The sequence below is a fragment of the Vidua macroura genome, chromosome 4 (genome assembly GCF_024509145.1).
Source record: "Vidua macroura isolate BioBank_ID:100142 chromosome 4, ASM2450914v1, whole genome shotgun sequence".
NCBI lineage: Eukaryota > Metazoa > Chordata > Aves > Passeriformes > Viduidae > Vidua > Vidua macroura.
In genome coordinates, this window is record NC_071574.1 from 47,605,418 (window position 1) to 47,617,634 (window position 12,217).

Below are 12,217 nucleotides of genomic sequence, written 5' to 3' on the forward strand. Positions count from 1 at the left end.
TCCACTGCTATAAAAACAGTGAAGACATCGCTCAACCTCTTCTAAAACAGCCACACAGAAACCTATAAAAATTAGTAGAAGCAGAAGATCTCATTTCTATTCCTAGTAAGGCTATTGAGACCTCTGAGATTTTGGCCAAGTGACCTAAGTCCTCCACAGACCTACTTCCCACAGCTAGAAGGGAAAATACTGATTTGGGGCGTGACACTTTGAAATGTCTGCCCTTAAGTTTTAGTTAAGTCATGAGCATAGAGCAAGGGCCTACAGTCAGCAGGAAAACAATGACAACCATTTCTGTAAATTCAAAGATTTCAAATAGCTAACTCCTATGCTGGAATCTGTAACAATTTTATAAGGCAGACCCACTACAATATTATGGTTCATATGGTTTAATCAGTGAATTTAGTAGTTTTATTTTTAATGTGTTAGTTTTATTAATTTCCATTGACAGCATGAATGTTTGAAATGATGAGAGTTCAAGTCTTCTAACATACTCTGTGGTGAGATCTATAACTGTTGGGGTTCTTTTCTTATAATATCTATATCAGCTCTACCTCTATTTCTGAAACCCTGTTATTGAACACTCACTTCAACATCAATGTGTCTATTATGCATCACCCCAGCACTATTTTTCAATTTTAAGGCCAGGCACATGATCAGAATAAGAAGCTTCTATGAAGGATGGATTTTAAAACAGAATTAAAATATACTTATCTTCTTGTAGAGACCATGCCCAGGTGCAATACTGTTTTTTTTCTGGTGTGTGCAATCTTGCATTATTAGGTTCTCACTACCTCCCTCAGGAAACACCTGGAGTTCAAAAAGTATACTGTTTATACTTAGTGTACAAGACCTTTGTTTAAATTACATTGAAGGTTTTAAACAAAGTCCTTAAATCCCACATGTATGTATAAGCTCCGCAAACTGCAAAACATGCCAAACAAATCTGGAAATTTCTTGAAAATACAGTGACTGGGGCAGCAACCACAAAAACCCAGTGCCTCTGAACATTGAGCATATCTGATACAGCAAAGGCATGTAGACCTGTATCTGCAATCTGCAATGGGAAAGAGGTAAAATCAATACAAACCGAGGACACATTACTCATATTTTGATCTACCAAATAAGTGTTAATTTTCTTTTTTATTGTCACAGATGTCCTCTACTTTAACTCCAAAGATTCTAAATCCTCATACAAACCTATATCTGCAACTCTGTTTGTTATTTGGGCTCTTGAGTCTTAAAATATTTACCTAAGGCCCAAAGACCGGCAAATTTTATCTTTATTTTATTCAGCCACATATTCTGACTCACTGTTTTTACCTCCTTTCTGTAGAATCAAATGAGATATCACTGATTCCAAGTGATATGGAACCAAAGCAAATTATTTTGGGCCGAATGGTATTCATCAAAGCTGTGCTTGTGGCAGGAGGCACCAGCAGATCTGGACACATGCCATGTGGGCCAGGCAGTCTTGTTGGCATCAATGGTCATTGCACTTCCCTGCCACAACATGGATCTCACGGTCTTTCTCCAGCTGAGGACTTGGCTCTGCGTCACTCTTCCCTCGTAACAAAATAGTTTCAGGGCTGTAAAGAACCCTTGTCCTTCCTGCTCTGGCCTGCCTCGTTGCACCCCTGTCCTTCCTTTGTGCATTTGCAAACAAACAGCAGACACAGATTACAGTTGCCCTAAAGTATTTCTGTACCTTTGACACAGGCCTGAGACAAAGCAGATCAACCAGATCATGGGGCACAGCAGGGATTTAGGTCCATCTCTCTACCCCAAAACACTATATAGAGCAAAATGTTCATTTTTATATTTTGGAAGTTCTGGAGCTTTGGAGCTCTTCTCCAGACACATCAGGTCTGCTAGTGTGCTTCCAGCCCCACTCACTGAGTTACTCCTGCTGCTCTCAGGACCTTCAGGATACTTGAAGCTCTGCACTGGAAGAGAGGCTGCTTGAATTGTTCTCTCTGCATTTAATTTTTACAAGAAATTTGGGGTTGGGGCCAATAATATTATTGGAATCAGCTGAAGATTTCACATAAAAATTAAATTAGACTATTATTAGAGTACCATGCACTTGCCCAGTGGTGCTTTTCCATTTTCCTTGAAACAGAAGAAGAAAACACTGCCCTCACATCAGATAGAAAGCTAAACAAGTCTAGCAGTGCAGCAAAATGTTGCTTCCAACAAATTGCACGGGGTATTTTATGTCCTTGTGTAGTGCCCTGACTGCCTAATCAGTGACACTGAGCACAACACCATCTGCAGTGTTCCCTGGAAGAGGCCACAGTGCCATCCTCTGCTTTGTCAATAAGAAATCTTTCCTGAGAGAGCATCACTATGGGAGAGTGAGGGGCTCTCCTCTCATCACAGCCAGAACTAGGGAGGTAACAGCCCAGGGCTACACCAAAAGGCTGATGTGTGTCATATCTGCTGGCTGGGCTGTGCTCACTTAAAATAGCCTGGATATTGTTCTAATTTAAGCCCACTGGTCTGACTTCGAAGAAGAAAGTTAAAGGGTTTATCAAATAGCGTAATTCTAGGAATACCACAAATGTCTAAAGAAATAAATAGGGAAGGAAGACTCTGACTCATTAAGAACTAGCTTTCCAGGGTGAATAAAATTTGCAGAATTCTCATTGTGTTCCCATATGCTTATTTCTCCAAAGTCATCACTTGGGACATTTGTTTTAGGAAGGGTTCACTTTCAGATGACACATCACAGGATCAGTTTATGAGGAAGAGCTGTAAAAAAGTCAAAGGTTTTCAACTATTTCCTCAAATAAAAAAATAAACCAGATATGACTTTATTTTCCTCAGGAAGGCTACAGGTTTATAAGACTGAAGAGAAACTGCAGATACATGGGGAAATGATTGAAATTAACTTCAAAGATTCCCATCTGTGTCTCACAGCTGGATCAAAAATGCAATGGAAATGGAAAGATACTTATCAAATTCAATACGCTTCAAATATCTATATATTTTTTCTAAATAGGAATGCAAATTTGTATCATCAAACAAAGTTCTTCCATCATTTCAGGACAAAATTTCTGCAGAACTTGAGAGACAGCTTGAGGACAGAAAAGTATATTGCAAAAAAATCCTCAAACAAAAAAAAACTGATGCTGTTTCACGTCAACTAAGACTCTTTAGTTAGTGATTAAGGGACACTACAAATAATTTGCCAAGGAGAATTGAGGAAGGGAAGGTACTTGGGTAAACTTAAGTGCAATTTGAGCACAAAAAATTAGACTGATATGAATACCAGTTCAAAATGAACAAGAAATGGTTAAAATACTTTGCCAAATTTTCCTTCAAAGAAAATCCAAAACATAAATTAACATTGAGAAAAAAATGTCTAATGATGACAGAGACTTTATGATGACAGGCATCCTGATTAATTGTATGAGGAGGAAGAACAGAGGGATATTTTTTAAATCTATCATCAATCTGTGCAGGGAGGATTTATTTCCCTCATAAAGACATGACAAAAATACAAATATGCCTGTAGATTTATGTTCCCTAATCTCCTAATCTCCTAATCAAGAAAACACTGAGAGCACAACATTCAAGAATATCAAAGCACAGTTTCAGCTGCACACATAGGTGCTGAAAATACAGGGATCATCCCACAGAGCAGCTGTTGCATCAGCAATGCTCAGAAAAGTTAGTTCAGGACACACAGGAGTTGAGCCATGAAGCAAAACTCACTGCAATGTAAGTGCTATCAACATGTTAATCAAACTGATTAGTTATCTTAAAGCACATAAAAGTAAAGCTCAAAAATGAGGAAACTAAAGAAGGTCAGAACCAAGAAAACCAATGGTTTGAACTGTCTGTGAAGCACCAGCAGCAGACATTATGTTCACATTCAAGAAGTAAGGGCAGAAATAAAGTACATGTGCACCATTAACCTCAGTCCTAATGAAATTATTTGCAGCTTTTATAATCACCATGGTAAGCAAGTATACAATACACAGTTACACCTCAGATTTGAAACAATTTTTCTGGTTCCAAAATCCATATACATTTATGGGTTATTACACTGGTCAATGTACAGAGCAGGGTGGCTGCTCACTACTAGAAAATGATGAGCCACAACCCTGCCACAGGACTGGATTCCTGGTGCTCTCATTCCCACTGTCCCAGTGCTGTGGGTTCCCACACACAGGGATGGGGTGGCCTCCCCAGCATGGAGGAGCCCTGCATGTCCCAGGAAAGATTTCAGTGACATGGTCTTTGAAGAATGACAAATCAACTGTGTCTTTGAACAACAGCAACATGTTCTTCCAGAGATCTGGGCAGTATCTCAGGAGAATGGGTTTCTCCAGGGGAACATTCAAAGGGTGGTTTGATCATGTGAGAAAATAGGACATCTCTGAGGAAAGTGCTTGGCATCTGCTGACAGAAAGAATAAAGGTTCTGGATAAAAGACTAAAAGCTTCCAGAGTCTCCAAAAAAAAAAAAAAAATTATAAAGCAGAACCAGCTCAAGCCTCAGAATCAAATACCAGATAAGAAAGCTGTGGGGGCTTCAAAATGGGTTCAAACAGCACAGTTCATGGAGATTGACTCATTTTTTGACGTTTCAAGTTCTGTCTGATCACCACACAAAACCTCATTTTGTTCTGTTTTGATTGACACATTCACAAATTTTGTGATGCCAGTCTCAAGCAAGGGGTTGAATTGAGCAGGATTAGTACAGTCAATAAAACTTGGTGGTCTCTGTAATGTATTCTGGACCTTTTAGCCAAACCAAGTAAGAGCTATTTCATCAGAACACTCTCCCTTTTGTTCTCAAACAGAGTAAATGCTTATAGCTTTACTGGGGATGGATACATGCTACTGAATTTGTATTAAGTAGACACTTTTCCTAAAGGGATGTGTCTAGGTACCAGTCAACCCCACCCCAACCTCCCCCTAAAAACTAAACTCAAATAAACAAAAATTCCAAAACAAACAAAACAAAACAAGCAAAGAAACAAACTAAAAACCCACAAAAAATCATAATGAAAAAAGACTAAAATAAAATTAAAAAAAAAAATAAAACAAACCACTGAGCAAAGCAGTAAATTAGAAAGAATGGTACTTTTTTAACATGTAGATCTGATGCTTCTTGCCTTTTCTGCTAGGCATCATTTAGCTGAACTTGCCCATGCAGAAAAGTTCTGCTTATATCATTAGTCACTTCCATCTGCCAGCAAATAAATCCGACTCAGCTGTTTGTTGAGCCAGCAGAAATACAGCAGGGCTAATGGTTTTATTGTTGAAAGAGCCCTGACTGTATCTCCTCATTCAGGCTCCAGTTTGTTTGAATGTAAAAGGATTTATCTGGAGAGGAAATATCCATTTTTTGGCTGAAGATCAGAATTCAAAGACAAGATCTGACAGGCAGACTTTTTGAGGCAGGCAAAGTTAGTGATAAAAGTACTAATCACCTAATTCAGACTCAATCTCATTTGTGTACCATGTACCTTTTCCCCTGGATTGTTATGAACAAGAGGCTTGCATGAGTCCAGAGCAGTAGTTTATAGTGGCACAGATTTTTATTGGTAGTTTTACTTAGGCAATTTGCTGTATTGCAATAATGCTAAATAGACTTAGTTGTATAAAGCTCACAGTTTTATTGTTTAAGTTGTATAGATTTTCATCTGTAGTTTTGGTAGGATAATGCATGAAAAAATGAGGACAATTTGTCTGTGCGAATCATACAGGATTCAAGTTGAAATTATGACTTTTTATTTCGGCATTTTCGTTTGTCTAATCAGTAGCTATTTCTTTATTACTTGAAATTAAATGATCAATCAAAATTAAATGATCATTAAAGAGTTGTAGCAACCTTAGGCTTAAAGCCCAGGAAAATAAATGTAGTAACACAAGAATACTTCAAGCCTGAAATAAGAATCCAGACCCTGAGATTCAGGCCAGTAGTAGTGTTGCATACAAGGATGTATTACAAAGCAATACAAAAAGATGCTGTATGTCTAACAATGACCAAACAGAAAAGAGATATTACGCTGTTCTCATTTACCTTAGTGAACGCCTGAAAAAAGTTCAGCTACTTGTTGATTATATCAGAATTTGGAAGCAGAAATATACTGCAATTCTGTTTCTTTGTAATTTATGTAAAGAATTTGGAAGCAGAAACATACTGCAATTCTGTTTCTTTATAATTTATGTAAAGAACTCCTCTTAAGTGAAAGTAAATAATTTCGTTCCTTTCTATCAAAAGCAAAGTGCCCCAAATACAATTTTAAGACATGAATTATTGTGCAAGGCAGTTTTCCCCCTATACTTCTCTTAGTTTATATCCCAGTGGTATAAACTGTTTACAAAGCAAGCAAAATTTGACTAGGCTTCTATCCATCACATAAAATAGCACCTGAAATGTTAGTATACATTATGACCATTATGACATAATTTTTTAAGGCTTTTCTTTTCAGTAGATTCCTAAAATGACCATTAGATTTGATGACTAAGTTGTGATTTCATTCCACCAGGACCCATGCTCTTCACAGGTTTTCTTTGACTTAATGCAGTCAGCATATTGTTTCCCCTCTTTCCCAAAGTTCCTTAGAAAGAAATATGTTACAGAAGGAACCTCTGTCACCAACTACATTGTGCATTTGAAACCCATACAGAACCAAGCTTGAATAAGGAGAATGACCCTTCTGGGTTTTGGTGGTTTTTTTTTTTTTTTTTTTGGGGGGGGGGGTTTGGGGTTTTTTTTTTCTTTTTATTTATAGTGTGCCCTGCCCTTTGCATAAGTGTTGTCTTTCAAATGTGCATGTCAAATGAGCTTCAAAGTCAACACAAGCCAAGTGGAAAGAGTGTGACTAGAATTGTTCCCAGAGAGGAGCTGCAGACCAGATGTGCATCGTGCCCCTATCCAAAACCCACCCCACAGCAGAGGCACTGACTGTTGCTTCACACCATTGCACTTCCCAGCTTGTTGCTCCAAAACAGCTATGCTACTCTAACTCTTGTAAAATAAATCATCAGTTACATTAACATTTTAAAGGAAAAAGAAAACAAATTTGTTGCAGCCTTTGGAGAGGAGTCCAATGTAATGAGTGATGTTTCACTGCTGACAAAGCTAGTGCCAAGTGTTTGAGATGTATTTAAGGAAAAATATAAATCTGAGACTTTTGTTCTCAGCTCAAGCTCTTTTCTTAATAAGGTGTCACTTCCCTTCCCTTCTCACACAGTTTTTTCTTGTTAAAAAGCCCTGCTTTTTGCTGATTGGAAAAAAACCACAGATCTGCTCCTGTACAGAGGGGAACGCTGCTGGATTTCAGTAGCAGAAGAGTAGGGAATGGCAGAAAAAAGCAGTAGTGACTGCCATTATGCATATCACACATGTTGATAAGGCTGTGGGGCCCACCATGAAAATAAAGCAGGGCCTGAAGGAAGTTTTACAGTCAGTGGTTTGGCAATTGTAGTGGAGAAACAATGAATAAATCCATGGGAGGGGAGAAGTCTGTGGTGGTTCTCAATCTGTTTATAATATGGGTCTTATTTATAGCATGCACCAGAGAGGTCCTGCTGCCTTGCATAATTATGCTGGCAAAAATTTCCAGTGTAGATGCTGTTTTATCACAGTACTAGTGCTCAGACAAGCGTGGTATCCCACCAAAAACTGTGAGAAGGCATAAGAGCTGTTATAGCTGCATCCGTATAAACTGCTTTATCCACGTGCCACTGAAACAATTCTGTGTAAAGGGTTCTGAAAGCCTTGTTTTACTCAGAGCCAAGGGAAATGAAGGATGCAGGTACAGGAAGACAAATGGGTGGAGTCTCATGTGCAGGTGGGATACATACTGGAGTACTCATGTGAACATTTTGACACTGCCTCCATGTGGAATTACACAGGTTGCTGCTTCACCCAAGACTAAAGGGCTGTAAAATTGGATTGTTTTACGGTGTCTGGTTATACTTGAGGAGATGGTATCCCCCCATCATACAGTCCAGAAGACAAGCCTAGGAATGCAGAATGAATTGTAGAGAAAGGGACTGGACACACAGCTATGCCTAAGGGATCTAGATGATTCCATAGCCTAAAACATAACTGAGGTTTTTTTAAAGGTAAATATACCACAAATCTCTATAAATCTACCAACAAAAGATTTGCAACTGCTCCTACCCCATATGCACAGCTGCACATTGCACCAGCATTTGATCTTGACCCTGGGTTGTTATTCACCTGAACATTGCAGCAGTTGATAAATCTGAGAAATTGAGCAGTCTAGATTAGAGATCTGCTAGAGAGCCTCTGGTAGACACCAGCATTATTTCTAAAACCAAAAATGTTTTCACAGATTTTCACAGTCAGACCAGAAAATTAGGATATGGGCAGTGCCATGAAGAAAAAGTACCAAGGACAATTTGAAGATTGCAGTCACACTTTTAACAGTGTGTATGTGGTGATTAATCAGCCAGGATAGCAAGACTGAGGGTTATTTATTATTATTGAGACTCCTTTTTCAGTCTTCCTTTGGGTGTTACTCTGTGTCCATATCTAATACATTTCCTTTGGGTGTTATTCAGTGTCCATATTTTTCCCTTTAGCTACATACTAATACAAATTCAGAGAAGGATACAAGGAGGGTTCAGATCTTCACCCCTCCAAGCCCAGCTCTCAGCGGCTGGATAATCACTGACCTGGACGCTCACTGGGTAGATCTCCTCTGTGCCTTCACACCACTCATTCTGTGTCCCAAAGAAGGAGGCCAGAGATGTGCCAAGCTCTGTTCTCAATTGCTGCTGATGCCAGGAAAGCAGACAAGCTCTAAATAGGAGCAGGGCAGAAAGAGCTCACACAGACAAGGAAACCAAAGCCTGTTTGCTTCCATTGCTTTGTATGGTGGGTGAGATGCATACAGTCCTCACCTCACTAGCAGCTCTGGGAGCTAACCATTGTCACAAAAATTTTGGGAATGAAAGAGTAAAAAATTCACATTTCAGATTAATCCATCAGGAAAAAAAAACCAGCTAAAAACCCCCAAAACAAAAGAGACCTCTCAACAGAGTAAAGCAAGTAACTTGAACAAGAACACACTTCCCATTGTCTTTCCCAAAGAAATTTCCTCTCTTTATCTAACATATGCTAGCTTTGGATATCTGAACAAATTTTAGCCAAGGGCAGAATATAGCCAAATGCCATATCTTGGCAGCAGTTCTTTTTGGACAATAGTGAGACATTTTATTGCATTCAAATATTGTTGCACATATCAGCACCTGCTGCACGTGCATATTTTAAGGTTTATGGTTTTATTGCTTTATTGTGGATTTCCTGCTCTTTCTTTATTGAAAGCAGATAGCTGTGATTTTTCACACCTGTTTTAAAAATACACGTAATGGTTGTCAAATTTTAGCACTTCAGATGCAAGAATTTCAGCTTCCTGTCTGAAAATCATCCCGCAGATTTTATCACCTTGCAATCCCATTTATAAGTTTAAAACACAAGTATTCAGCCCAGGGTGGCTGGCAGTTTTTCCTTACAGAGGTTTAAAAAGCCATTGAGCTATTCTTTGGAGATTTTCATTTTGAGAAACTGTGTTGCCTTTTACCAGTTATTTTTCTTTACATATCTCAGTGCTTTCAACAAGAGACTTAAGGTTTGATACCACTGAGGAGAAACATTACTCCAGAATTAATCAGGATCTGCCATTTTGTCAAAAAGATATGTTGTGACGTATTCCTATTTTAAGATAAACTGACATTGGATTAGCATAATCTAATATTTTAAAACACTAAACTGCTAGATATTTCCTCCATAGCTTTGGCTTCTGTTTAATAGAAAGAGTTGAGCAAATCCATATTCTTTCTAAAATAAAGGCAGAAAATTTCTTTTTCTGAAATGGATCGTTGAGCTGTTGACATGTTGCCTGTGCTCATGGCAAAAATTACTATCCAGCTGGTAGACATGTTAAAGATAAATACATTAAACTCTGTCATTAAAAGTAAAATGACCTCATGCAATTTAATACCAAATTGCTAATATCAAAATAACAAACAAATCTTTACTAATACTCCTAAATTATCTTCAGGTAAAACAAACCCACATTCTGTTGATTTCAAATGAATACTTTAAAGAAAATGAAGCTCTGTAGGGGAAGTCTAAGAAAAATACTACCCTGCCTTCTCATAGCTTCTTTTTAAATCAAAATCATCCATATCATAACAAAAAAAAAATTATAATGACACCTTTATGGACACTCCTAACCACTTGGTTCTATCAATGGGCACAGCCTCCTGAGCAAAGCCTCTAACTTCAAGCATAAGATCTTATCCCAACAGTTTGAACCAGCATTTATGAGCTCTCATGTCTGAGTGTGTAGATCTCTAGGTCATACTTTCTGTCACAGACTGAAAATCCCATCCCAGTGTTGTTCTGATCTGAACTAGAGCTGCTCTCAGTCTTCCCACTGGCAGCAACCTGAAAGAAAAAGAGTAGTTGGAAAACCCCATGGTTAAAAAACCTAGGCACGGCTTTGCTGTCGCTTGTCAAGCTGAGAAGACCCTGGAGAGAGTGGGACAGAAATTCAAACACACCAACTTACGAATGACCTCTGATTCCATTCAGGGTAGCACAGAAAAGAGGAAAAGAAGTGAGAAATGAGGAAGCCAAGCATGGCTGTCCTACATTTTCTGATGGCCCAAAGCAGTTGCTGCAGCACTGACTGTGACCCACCGTGAAAGCACAACCACGAACCACCCTCATTCTCCAGCACCAGAAAATGCAGGAGAAAAGAAAGGAGCAAATCAATCTGTCATGAAGCCTTCTCACAAGCACTCTGGCTTTAATTTGTTGATCTGACCTCCTTTGCCAACGTGGAAATTTAGGTTATTACAAGTTACATGCAACCTGAAGGCAGGAAGGGTGCACACCCGTAGGGTGACCTCTTGTCCTTTGGGTTGTTCTCTAAGACAGGACTGCAATCCAGGGAACACTTCTCTTTTTCTCTTTCCTTTTTTTATGACCCTAGTTAGGGATTCAGGTCTATACTGTGAGTGCAAACATTAAAGACCACAAGAAACTAAACAGGAAAACCAAAAGTCCTACACTTAAAAAGGAACAGTGCTGGCTGGTCCAAGCAGTCACTTAAAAATACAATTGGGACAGGAAAGACACAGCATATGAATAGACTCTCACAAATGGCTTTATTTAATGCAGGGGAAAAAAAGTAGATGTTTTTAAAATAGCCAGGTCTCATATTCCCTTACAGAAAGGATCCCACAGCATGTTCCCAAGATGCCCCATGCCAAGTGCCAGAGCAGGGCTGGTGTTGCCCCTCCACCCTCTACTGCTGAAGCTCAGCACCTTGTCTGGCAAAGCACAATGTGTGCTATGGGGATGATGGACTCTACAGGCAGGCAGGGTGCAAGAGGAAGCCACAGTGCTCCTAAAGAAAAGAGTACATTTCTGTCTATACACCCAGAAATCGGATCAGTCTACACAAATCCAGTGCCTGTTCTCATGAAAAAACACTTTCTTTTCTTCTGATTTTACAACCTGCCCATTCTTCCACATGCACTGAAAAAAAGAGAAAACTTGTGGGTGAATGGATGTGGTTTTGTTTCCTAAGCTGGCCTTTGTCTCTTTAATTCCCTTATTTCCTTTCAGAAAGAACATTTTCCCTGTGTTACTTAAGACTGGAAAGCATAGGCGAATCTTCATTTCAAACAACACTTTTGGCTACAATACATGTATTTTGTAATTACATTTGTTTTAAATACTGCCCAGCTAATCTGGTTATATCCTGGGGACATTTTCCCTGGTTATATCTCTGTAACGAATGATGATTTATTTTCTGGTCATTACTAAAGTGCATATAGATGTGATCTTCGAAGAAGCCTCATTTGTCTTTATTCAGGTCATTCAGTAATCAGGCAAAAGAAACTAAACAAAGTGACTAAATTATGTCAGCTGACTATAATATTATTTTCCAAAAAACTTTTAAGCAGTTCTCTGCAGCTGTAAGTAACCTTTCTACTGGGAATTGATGTCTTCTAGAGTTCTGTGTTTTGGAGGAACATGTGTTCAGGGACCTCACCAGCTGCCTATGGAAACCATTTTGCTCTTAAAGCAAAAACATATGTCAGGCCAAGGTAAGGGAAGCATTTGAAAAAAAAAAAAAAATGTCTTTAAAAGTGATGCTGAAAACTGTCAGACAGCTAGCCATGCACCACAGGAAGTGGTAGCAGAT